The 12073-nt window shown below is 43.4% G+C and overlaps 1 long non-coding RNA gene across 3 annotated transcripts in view; it reads right to left on the bottom strand.

Annotated features, from left to right (window-relative positions):
* Positions 1-12073, bottom strand: part of LOC142776735 (uncharacterized) — a 142375-nt gene that overhangs the window by 28430 nt on the left and 101872 nt on the right. For all 3 annotated transcript variants that reach the window (XR_012887770.1, XR_012887771.1, XR_012887769.1), the window contains one exon: positions 1217-1440. This is a non-coding gene — a long non-coding RNA (uncharacterized LOC142776735). The remainder of the gene's footprint in view (positions 1-1216; positions 1441-12073) is intronic.

Here is a 12073-nt window from a genome sequence, read left to right as displayed (position 1 = left end):
TCTTTTTTATTTTGAAGGCTTTGTGCATTAAGATGAATCAGTGATAACTGTTTTTTGTGCAGTGAAGCAACTTTTTGGAAGGCCTCGGCGTCATAGTAGTTGGTTGCCATATTTGCGAATAAAAAGCAGTCATCTCTTGTGGTCAGCTTTCTTTCACTTCATCGTATTTTTTCAAGGTCTTGCGCAATTGCGATTCTAATCAACCTATCATTCGGGCTTCGGCGCACGAAAAGTTTGCCGTTCTTGTGCCATGCAAAATTGTAATTGTTTTCAAATGCTTTAGTTTTCATTTGCCAGAAGAGGTTCTTGTTGTATGCCGTTAGGTTTTCACTGAAGAATATAGCTTACTTTGCTTTCTTCAGTTCCCCTTTCTTTTCAAGCCATTTTTCTTTCATTTTGCGAGATGCAAATCGAACTATCACAGTATTGGGCTTGTCTCCAGTTCTTTCGTTTCTTGACGGTACTCTGTGGGCGGCTTCGATGTCAGACTCAGAAAGTTGTGGAAGCTTTAGATCAGTTGCCAGTTGGTTGAGCTTCGCCAATAGGTTTTTGTTTTCGTGATAAGTTAACCCATTCACTTCGAGGTTGAGACGCCTGCTGTACTGGTTTAACTCGTTCAACTCCTGCTGAAGTTATTCCACATCTTTTTGTTTATCTTGTGCTTCAAGCCTCATAACCCGCTTTCTGAGATCTGACATTTCTGCCGATTGTTTTGCCATCTGTGCAAGAACTTCATCGTACTTACTGAACATAACTTCCATCGATTCTTCAATTTTATCGACAGTTATTTTTATTTCCGACAAGGCGTCGACCTTTACTTTGATGATCAGTAGTTCAGTAAGCTTGTGATGAATTTCCGCCAGCTCTGAGGCAAACTTCTTTTCCACTGCTCCGTTCTGCACTTCCGCGGTCTGTGCAACACGCGTCGGCGCTTTGCATGCTACGCATGTCCAAGATTTTACGGCAGCCGCAGATTTCTTTTTGTAGGCGTTGTCAGTAACCGCCGAACATGAGCCAATATGATAACTACATTTGCATTCTGAACACAGAAGCCATGACTCAGATTCATGAATCTTGCCTTCGCATGAAGGACATATGTCACTCATTATACCTAGCACACATACACTTCAAAGTTCGCTCACAAAGTGCACCCAGCAGCAGCAGGAAGCGGAACAGAACAAAAAAGGCCTTCAAGCGGCCATGAGAACAGACTAACCTGCAATGTTCGAAAAACGTGTTTAGCCGCTCAGTCGCCGATATGACAGCTCCGCTGCTGCTGCTGAGTGCGTGTGCGGCAGTCCAAAGGGGGCGATGTCCTTTTGTAGGTCGTCACGATGGGTGTACCACACGTGATGATCCACGTGGTCTCCGCTTGATCTAATCGCTCCCTTGTCCGTTCCAACGTTCGTCGTGGCAAGCGCTGGTTTAAGGCCACGGTTCCTGTAATGTTCGAAAAACGTGTTTAGCCGCTCAGTCGCTGATCTGACAGCTCCGCTGCTGCTGCTGAGTGCCTGTGCCAAACTCGCCACCATGATACAGGTGGCGCTGACTGACAGTCGCACGTGTAAATTCACATAAAACCCTAATAAAGTGGCTGGGGGAATAGCCGCCGTGGCAGTTCAGTGCTAGAGCATCCTACGCGTTACTCAGAAGCCATAGTTTCGATTCTTGCTCCCGGCAAGGTATTTTTTCACCCACTTTTCTTTCGTTTTATTTACTTTGCATTTGTTATAATATCTTCCCCTATACATCCTTTGATATTATTGTCTGTTGAATCTCATTGTATATATATATATATATATATATATATATATATATATATATATATATATATATATATATATATATATAGTGGGAGTAATAATTCAATGAGCCAGTTAGTCTTCGTGAAGGTATGGGATATGGCACAACGGCAGCGTGGTCAACAAGGAAAAACATTTATTTCCCAACAAATTCGGGAGGGGTCCTCCGTTCATCAGGGGATGAGTTATACTGACATGAGCTGCCAAACTTCGTTGCTGCTGCAACCCTCTCGCCATGAAAGACGTTTGCGAGAGTGAAAGGGAACTAGAAAAAGGAAAAAAACAAAAAAGGGGGAGAAAAAAGACGAAAAAATAAGAAAGAAAAGAAACTAAAAAAGAGGAAGAACCACTGTCAACACTGAAAACGAAGCCAACTGTCCGTCTACATCCACATACGGTTCATATCACGTGCTGCTCAGTTCTTGACGTGTGTCGGGCCACCCAAGATTGTCGCCGCGGTGCCGGGAGGGTCCGTGACGGCGGGCGTAAAGAAAGGGGTTTCCCCGTAATGGGTCGTTGGGCGGGCGGCGGGTGGCGTGCGTAAAGGAAAGGTTTCTCGTTAATGGGTCGGTCGGCTATTTAGCTTTAATCTTCGTCCGTTTCCCTTTAATGGTCATGAAGTGGTAGGCGAACGTAAATACTTTGTATGTGCATGTGGAAAAAAAAAACAAGAAAGGACAGTGTACACGTACGAGTCAGTCAGAAAAAAGCATGGTCTCCAGCTATCAATCTTTGTCACCAATTTTGTCCCTCGTTGATGCCGGCTGCTAATGTACGAAATTTGAAAATAAAATATGCCTCACGCTGTTCGCGCTCGCGTCTGTTTGAGAAACCGGACTGCAAAAGAGTTACGCTGATATTTTCAAAACTGTGGTTTGGCAGGCGCAGATGTCTAGATAAAGGTAGCTTCGGCAGTGAAGTGGCGTGGTACCGGTGATTATTGAACCGCAGCCGAAATGGCGTGTCTGTTTGGCCGATATATTCTTCTCCACAGATGTTGCAATGTAGCATGTATATTACGTTACTGGAGTCACATTTAAGGCTTTCAGTTATGCAGAATTTGAAATCCGAGAAGTTCGCTTTGGATTCACGTGTTGTGACCATATTGGGCATACCTTGCATCGAGCTTTTCCGCAGGGATAGCACCCTGATTGAATTTTGGGGGTGTTTGTTTTTGCTCTGACAAGAATGTCCTTCAGATTTTTATCCCGGCGGTACACCACGTGAGGTGGCTTCGCGAAAATAGAAGTTAGTCGTTTGCTTTGCCTGATTATGTTGAAATGACGGGAAATTATGTTGTTGATTCGTGGCGCTGATGAGGAGTAAGATAGTACAAGGTTCGTTTGGGAAGTAGTTTTATATACTCTGTTTGGTCCCTTAATTATATCATTCCTGTTCACGTTGCGAGCACGCAGTATGGTATCGTCAATAATGTCTTCCGGATAATTTTGTTTCAATAAGGAATGCTTCAGGTGTTCCGCGTGTCTGTCAAATTCCCGCATATCGGTTCATATTCTTCGGTACCGGTAGGCCTGAGAATATGGAATATCCGTTTTGCAATGCTTTGGGTGGCTGCTGTTGAAATGTAGGTACATTTGACGGTCTGTAGGATTTTTGTAAAAGTTTGTTGACAAGCGATCATTTTCGACCGCGACAGTGACGTCCAAAAAGGTAATGCTACTTTTGAAAATTTTGTGCGTGAATTTTATTGACGGGTGGCATTTGTTAAAATCCTCTATGAAGCGGAAAAGACTTCCCTCATCATGGTTCCATATCATAAAAATATGGTCTATGTATCATGTGTAGTAGAAAAGAGTGGCGATTACTTTTACAGTCCATAAAAACATGGTAAGTGTCCAAAGTTCTAACGCTGCTGATCTTCCAGCCAAATAAAATAAAGGTACACTAAGAAAAGATACTGAGGTACGCCATCAGGTAATGACAAAACATAAACCGAAGGAGGTTCGTCTTCATCACATGAACAGCCTTCAACTGATAAGGCGAGTAAGTACCTGACAAACAATGACTGCGCGAGGAAGAGCTGTCACACGAGGTCGTCAGCAGTCAAACAACACAGGCTGGAATCGGGGGTGGTGCCACGGTAGGCACAGGGAGGCTAGACTGGAGGCCCCCCCTCCCCCAATTTTTTCCTGACCCCTGTGCGGTGTCATGACTATGTGTTACGAATATGTTTCCAAAAGGAAACATAGTCGTAACACAATGGCCAAGTTTCCCGCCTCTCTGCTCCTACTGAATAACCTCGCGTATCGTGGGTGCACCCCAGGTATAAACCAATCCTGGCACCGACCCTGGCTAAAATACAATGAGAACAAAAGAAAACTCAAAGCAAATGTTACCACCATACTTTGACTTCTTGCTTTCTGTGCAAATAAAGCTAGCGAGAAGTATGTGGAACAGAAATAAAAGCACTACAGTCCACCCCTGCTAATACCTGCTTTATTAACAGTACAAATCGCTGAAGAAGCTTGCAAAGAGCAATCCTACGAAGAGAAATATTATAAAGCAACAGGAGGCTGTGTGGCCCGGACTGAGACAACACCACAACAAAAAGGAAAACTTTTCAGGCAAGTCAGCAGTTCATGCACAGCACTGATATGTGATGAAAACCTACCTTTAATGCCTTTCTAGCACAAGAGCATTAAAAGGAATACACACTGATTGAGAAGAAAGCCATTACTGAAATCCGGCTCTTATGCACCAATAGAAGATACTTGGACCTGGCTTCCTAACAATGTGGCTTCAGTACAACTCTTGAACATACCCTTAAAAGTGTTGACTGCAAGTGGATGAGACATGAAGGCAGACTACAATGCGACACAATGAAGGCATCAACCACCAATTATGAACTTATGCTAGAGTGAATGCCGCAACAAATCTTAAACACTGGGAACACTCAACGTTCCCAACCGAAATCTCGACCTCACAAACACGATAAGAATGTTCCGACGACCTGCTGCCCATCGCCATGATGTGAAACAGGGGCATCTACACACACACAACTCATCTCTACGTGAATAAAATACTCTTGCTTCCAAGTTTAAAGAAACCGTCTCACCAAATTTCTCTCTAATAAGCTCACCACCTTCATCGTTGCTGGGAGTGTGTTCAAATTAAAGGAGATAAAGGGCAATGGGGGGCGGCATGCAGATGGTGTTCCTCGAATAAATGAGCAATGGCCTGCATGGTCATCTTTGACCACCTTTCACGTCTGACATATTTGTTATATTCATGTTGACATGTTAGTGTAGTAGTTAGGCCTAATGAAAGGCATGAAAGACATAAATATCAGTAAGAGAGGCATGCAAACTTTGATACGTCTTTTAAATATTGCAACTTTGAACTGTGTTAGAAATAAAAAAACAAACCTAATGCTCTAATTTCACTTTGTATATTATAGAGAAATATTTGCACTGTGTTTCTACTCTTTTTCTACATGCAATGAGTGCATAAAGCCAGGCTTCCTTAAGCTAAAGCGAGGCTTGGCAACTGATCAGAGAAATACAATCAACGTGCTTTCTTGTATAGCCCCTGTCAGACTCCACTACTATTATTATTATTATTATTATTATTATTATTATTATTATTGTTATTATTATTATTATTATATTATTATTATTATTATTATTATTAATATTATTATTACTATTACTATTAATAATGATATTAATATTATTATTATTATTATATTATTATTATTATTATTATTATTATTATTATTATTATTATTATTATTATTATTATTATTATTATTATTATTATTATTATTATTATTATTATTATTATTATTATTATTATTAAATGCACATAGATAGTCACATGTTCCTCAATTTATATGGCCCTTCTTAAACTCAAATTCTGTGCCTTGCTCCGAACAACTTTTTCAATATGAAAAATTCCAACACTAGCTGTCCGCTTGCTTGATTTGCCTTGAATGTGTGTTTGATTCAGTGAACTGCTGGAAAATTTGCTGCATTGACTTAGTGTCAGCGACAAATTCAGTTCATTGCACTAAAGCAGCCGGAAGTCTGAAAAGTAGCATTATTTCAGTGTGCTAGAGTTGACAAAAAAAATAATTACTCAGGAAGAAGATACACAACAATTATGGCAACAGTAGAGTCGAAAAGAGCTTATACTAGTGGATTTTCTCATAAACAAGTAGGGGAAGAACTACTATAACTAATCTTGAGATCCAGTAAGCTTTGTGGCTTTTAGAGTGGCACGAAAATGAAGGAATAAAGACTTTTGAGTAACGTGCGTGAGCACAGACTTCCTGAGTTGTCCTGTGATGATGTTTTGAAAAAAAAAGAAACCAATTGAGAAGGTACAGTCAAAATGAAAAACAATCAAGCATCAGCTTTCTCTCAATTATTTTGCAGGGTAAACAAATTGTTCACTCTTGTGTACAACTTGTTTTTTTTATTTTTGCTATTGCTGGTCAATTTCGCGTATTGCCATGTGGATGTAGTAAATATCTGTTTTGTAATTTTGAATAAACTTCAGCTGCGAATCGACACTTGTGTTCCTGTGGCTCATTCGTTTTTATTCTTCTACGTTGTTCTGTTCTAATAACATGAATCCATACCAACTCAATCTGTCCGTCCTATTCAAGCATTCTGGCTTGTATAGTTGTATTACTAAACCATGTCAGAGTTATGACGAAGCATGCCTGTCAAAATGTTTGGAGGACCATTTGATGTACGACAGGGCTCACAGGATTCATCACATTGGTTACGCGAATATTGCTTTTTTCTGTTTAAGAGCACATGCATGGTCCTAATCTTTATTTTTGCAAATGTGGCTTTACAAGCTTCAGTGCTTTCATGATGTGAATGAGTTAGGAAAGAGAATTAGGCATGAATTACGACCACGAGCTTGTTGATGCACAAATGAAACAAAGCTCGAGATGCAATACCACACCATATTTTATTCCAAATGATTGAAAATTCAGATATTGAGAAGAGTGCCTCAACCTCTTTTTAAGTCAGGTCTTGTTGCACGGGTCAAGCTCACAGCAATCATGAAGTTACACTTTATCTTTCATAGCACTCGAGCGTAAGTGCCAGGCAATAAAAAATTGAAATTACATTCTCACTTTTTATTTGTGGCACTCGAGAACTGGCACATTTGTAAACCCATGCAAAACATAGATTTACTGAATCATATGGTTACAGTACAGCTGTTATTCAATAATTTTTGCAGCCATCTTAACTCAGTTGTCACAAATTGAATGAGGTGTAAAGAAGACGAAGTACTCCGGCGCAGAGGCAGCAGCAATTATTCCTATTTTCCCTCATACAGTATACATTACGGTGGCGTGATTTCGCACACTTAAAATCAGGCAAAATTTATCTGACCCTGCACTGACGGCTTCTCCAGAGTACAAGCACTTGTTATTTCCCTGGCGCAGTGAACTGACTAAATCAAGGATGATGGAAGTTGTCATCACGAAATTTCGTTGCCCCGTTACCTCCCTCAATTTTTACTTGCATAGATCAGGCATATTGAATTCCCCTATGTGCATTTACTGTAATCAAGAGGAAACGATCAGTCATTTTTTATTACATTGTCGCCGTTTCGATTTATTCAGGCAAAGCATACTAGTACCACCTCTTCAAAGACTGGGCTTGCAACTATCACAACCTGATCTTCTTTCGTTTGGAGCCTCTACACTGGGTTTCAGCCACAGGGATGTTTTATTCGCCGTTAAAGAATACATCACTGCGACTAAACGATTTTTTTGCTAAATTGCTGTCTCACTATTTTTCTTATTTTTTTTTCTGCAAACTTGATATTGGTATTTCAAATCAAAATTAAGTTACAAAAAAAATGTAGGAATGACGCAATGCTGAAAGTTTAGGGCAAATTCACCCTATAATCGGCCAATCCCCTTCTTTGGGTACGAGCCATTTGCACAGGGAAACAACAACAACAACAACAGCAGCATCGAGTGTGCAGCAGCGGCTCGAGCTCGGAAATTGCGGCTGGTGCATCGCCTCCCAAGCCTTCCAAGCACCAACCTTTCTGCTTAATAAATCTCCTTTATAATTGGTGGAGACGTGCCGGGTACCGTCCCTTACAGCTTCCCGCTACCATCTTGGAACTCCGTTCTCGACGGCTACCTTCTGCTATGCCGGACGCCGATCAGCAGACGCTTCCATCTCTTCCGGCCACCTGTCCAGGCAGTGTTCCTCAGCGGGAGCCTCCAATCTTCAGTGGAACAGATGACAACGACGTTGAAGAGTGGCTCTCGACTTTCGAACGGGTGAGCGCTTTAAACAGATGGACGGACGCGGACAAGTTGACACGCGTTTCGTTCTATCTCGCGGGTGTAGCCAGCCTTTGGCTTAGAAACCACCAGGCAGACGTCCGAACGTGGCCGCAATTTAAAACGTCGATTGTAGCAGTCTTCAATCGACCTGCCGTCCGAAAACTTCGTGCCGAGCAACGTTTACGCACACGCGCAAAAGAAACGGGTGAAACCTTCACAAGTTACATAGAGGACGTCGTCGATTTGTGCAGACGCGTGAACGCCGAAATGACGGAAGCTGAAAAATGTAAGCACATCCTCAAAGGGATTGACGACCACGCTTTTCAAATGCTCTTGGCGAAAAGACCGACCACTGTTAACGACGTAATTAGCCTCTGCCAAAGCTACGATGAATTGCGGAAGCAGCGAGCTCTGACAAGACGTCCTCTAGCGCACGATTTGGCATCGCTGTCTAGTGTGATCAGTGGTCATGACCACGCGTCACTAATAGCCGAAATAAAAGCATTTGTCCGCGAAGAAGTTGCACGATAGCTTTCCTTGGTGCCTTTCACACCAGAAGCTACCACAACTTTACCATCGTCTCTACGTGACGTCATTCAAGGAGAGGTCGCCGAGGCCTTACCAGCTTCTCGCGAGCCTAATCTTGTGGCTGCTCCTCTCACCTACGCCGCGGCTGCAGCCATGCCAACTCGCAAGGCGCCTGCGCCTCCGTTCCAGCCTCGCGCGAGCTATCCCCCAGCTCCAGTTCACTGGACCAGCACTAACACCGCCACCCCGTGGCGCACCCTCGATAATCGCCCGATATGTTACGCTTGTCGATACCCCGGACACGTCGCAAGGTATTGTCGCCGCCGAACGCATATCACCAATGAAAACCACCGTGAGCCTTTCTTCCCGCTTGACTCCAACGCGCGATACGGTTCCTCCACTCCAATGCCAGCCCGCTACCAGGACGACCACCGCCCTCGGCCGTGACGTCTTCGCTCGCCCTCTCCACGCCGCCGCTCGCCTTCTCCTATGCGTCGACGGCCCGCACCTAACGAGGAGGAAAACTAGACGACGCAGTTCCTGAGGCAAGAACTGCGCAAGATTCGGTTTGCCCAAGTCCTCATTTGTCACCTACCAATGTTATTGATGTGTTCGTCGAAAATATCCCTACTGTCGCTCTTGTAGATACCGGTGCAGCTGTTTCGGTTATAGATGCTGGATTTTGCCGCTCAATTCGTAAGGTTACGACGCCTTTCTCCGGATTATCGCTTCGCACAGCCAGTGCTAAACCTGTTCAACCGACCGCTGTATGTACAGCCCGCGTGACAATTCAGGACGTTCTGTATACGATAGAGTTCGTGGTTCTTTCATCATGCTCCCATAATATTATTTTGGGATGGGACTTTTTGTCGCGTCATAACGCCGTAATCAACTGTGCTAGGGCTGAGGTCGAATTTTGCTCACTGGATGACCAAGCGTCCGTCGACACCCAGTTTGCCGCTAAACTTGTCGTTAGCGATGACACCTACATCCCTCCATGCTCTTTTGCGTTCGTGCCAGTTTCATGCAGTGCCATATCCGACGGCACGGTCTTCTTCACACCATCTCCAATATTCGTCGCCCGAAGAGCTCTCCCCCTGCCTTTTGCTGCACACTCGATGCTGCTGCCTCTGCGCCGGAGTACTTCCTCTTCTTTACAACGCCTATATTACGGCAACGCAAGCGACAACAGGCTTCTCCCCTTTTTACCTCCTCTACGGCCGTCACCCCTCCCACACCATTGACACCATTTTGCCCTATCGACCAGACGCGTCCGAGTGCCTACCGAACTTGGACGCCGCCAGACACGCAGAAGAATGCCGCCAGTTAGCTCGTCGCTTTACCTGCGATGACCAAAACAGGCAAAAAGCAATTCATGATGCCCAGACCTCAACTCCCGTTTTTCTTCCGGGTTCTCTTGTATGGCTGTCAGTGCCGCATCGCACACCAGGGCTCTCTTCCAAACTTCTGCCAAAGTACGATGGGCCATATCGTATTGTCGAACAAACTTCGCCAGTAAACTACCTCATTGAGCCTCTTACGCCACCATCAGACTTGCGACGTCGCAACCGCGAGGTTGTATATATCCAGAGGCTCAAGCAATACCACGGTTCAACGCCGCCTGCCCAGGACTAAGTCGCCAGGATAGCTCCTTTTTTTCTCCGTGGGGCCATTGTAAAGAAGAGGAAGTACTCCGGTGCAGAGGCAGCAGCATCGAGTGTGCAGCAGCGGCTCGAGCTCGGAAATTGCGGCTGGTGCATCGCCTTCCAAGCCTTCCAAGCACCAACCTTTCTGCTTAATAAATCTCCTTTATAGAGGCATTTTCTTACACACAAATTATTATTTCAGATATAACAAATGCATAAAACACAGAAAAAATATTTTCACTTTGCCTCAAGAAATGATGCTGGTAAAGGCTTTTTTAGCTAGATTGCCTTGACAACCACTTAACATGCAATTTTATACACGGCATTGTGGGGAACAGTTATTGATGTTATGTAAGTGGGATATTTTTGCTGTTTCAGGCCCTTTGTGCACTGATGATGACTTCTGCATAAGAGATGAATCATCTGTCTTGTTTTCATAAAACTTCAGTAGAAGTTACTTGACAGAAAGTTTTTTTTTAAGTTGGCAGCATGACACTAATAAGGGATGGTTAGCCCATATCATTTCATTATGCATGCGTGTACAAAAGTCTCGTTCACTGCTACTATATGTGCCTTTCAATACGCTGTCACACAGCTATAGGTAGAAGCTTCTTTATGATGTTACATAGACGAGTTCTGTAGTCACTGCCAAAAAGGTGGGCTTCGTTTCGATCAACTAAAAGAACATGGTCACTGGGTAGACCGACAGTCATGCTTAAAGCAAGTTTTACAGTGTTGCAACCAATCTTTGCCTTGAATATCATGCATATACGTTTCATTAATTTTATTGTTCATTGGGAGGTAGGGCTTGGTGGAATACTGTCGGTCCATATTGGCTTTCTCTATCTGTTGAGACCAAGGATGACATGAGTGATGGAGCCAGCAGCTACAAAAGCAGGAGCAACAGTGCGTGACCTAGCAGCTACAAAAGCAGGAGCAATAGTGCGTGACCTAGAAATGTCCGGAGTAAGAATATATTCCACCCAAGGCTGAACCATGCAATCAACACAAGTCTACAAGTTTGTCTTTTGCAAGGCAGCAGTATAGTCACCGGCACAATAAGATCCTCAGAAACGTCGCTGAATCAAGTGGTTGGGCCTGCAAACATATCCAGAAATGTCACAATGTGATTGAATCTTGAAGTGCTGCAAAGCATTCGACACAGGTGGTACGTAAACCCACGTGATGCCATACACCTTACGTTATCTACCAGGGGAAGGCTTTGGATTTCCCGCGTATTTGGTCATGAAAGACTATGCCTAATTGTGCTTGCTAGTGGTTGTAAATGGCCAGTTCTTGGGACACAGCTTGTGTTGAAGCTAATATGTTTTCTGTTACTGGCAAACGACCCTGCACCACTGAAAATCTAGCAGCGTCGAAGCTTATATTTCTTGCACATGACAGAATTTGTTGCCATGTGAATCAGTCGCCACTTTTTAATGTGTTTATTTCTCTGGGACAGGCGAACGTGTTGTTCGGGCTATGTGACAGGGCATCAATGACAATATTGAGCGCTGGTATGATATGTTTCGGATATGTTTCACATCTGCTACAGTTCATGGGAATATGGATGCAACGATTGTAACTAAGGGAGTGTAACATGTACCGATAAGAGATGTACTCACACATTCTATGACGAAGAAATTACGTAATTTCTTCCATTTAATAATGTAATGATAAAGGCGCTTACCATTTATGCCCACTTGTAAGCACAATTAGGTATATCACAATTCAAGAGTCTTTCACATACACCCAAGTACACGGGAAATCCAAAGATTTTCCGGGGCAAATAACATAAGGTGTAGTAT

The sequence above is a fragment of the Rhipicephalus microplus genome, chromosome X, assembly GCF_043290135.1.
Source record: "Rhipicephalus microplus isolate Deutch F79 chromosome X, USDA_Rmic, whole genome shotgun sequence".
NCBI lineage: Eukaryota > Metazoa > Arthropoda > Arachnida > Ixodida > Ixodidae > Rhipicephalus > Rhipicephalus microplus.
Note: the sequence above shows the minus strand (reverse complement) of the source record. Positions and strands in the feature narration are given on the sequence as shown.